Genomic DNA, 433 nt, shown 5'->3' on the forward strand with positions numbered 1-433 from the left:
CTGTCCTTTTTTCGGGGGGCGGCGGCGCCATTTTCCATATGTGTCAGGCTGAGCAGGGCCGACTTAGCTGCATATGGCAGCGAGGCGCGGCCGTGCACCCAGAAAAGTGTTTCTTTGAAAAAACACAAGGAATTTTTTTCCTTGTATCAAAGAAATTCCATTGTTTTAAAGTAAAATTGCCCTTAAAATAAAGAATTTTCCTTGAATTTAGGCAATTTTTTCCTTAAGCCAAAGATAACATTTCGTTGTATTTATTTAAGGAAAATTTCCTTAATTCGACGCTAATTTCTTTAACTTAAGGCAATTTCGCCTTGTTTCAAGGAAACGATTTTCTGGGTGTGACACACGGCCCGGCGCCTGCTAACGCTCTTCGCTCTATCACGCGGTGCCATCTCTGCACTCGAGGGTGACGCCGCCGCGCTGCATTGCAGGT

Source organism: Frankliniella occidentalis, unplaced genomic scaffold (genome assembly GCF_000697945.3).
Source record: "Frankliniella occidentalis isolate FOCC.00 unplaced genomic scaffold, Focc_3.1 Scaffold46, whole genome shotgun sequence".
In the NCBI taxonomy this organism is placed as follows: Eukaryota; Metazoa; Arthropoda; class Insecta; order Thysanoptera; family Thripidae; genus Frankliniella; species Frankliniella occidentalis.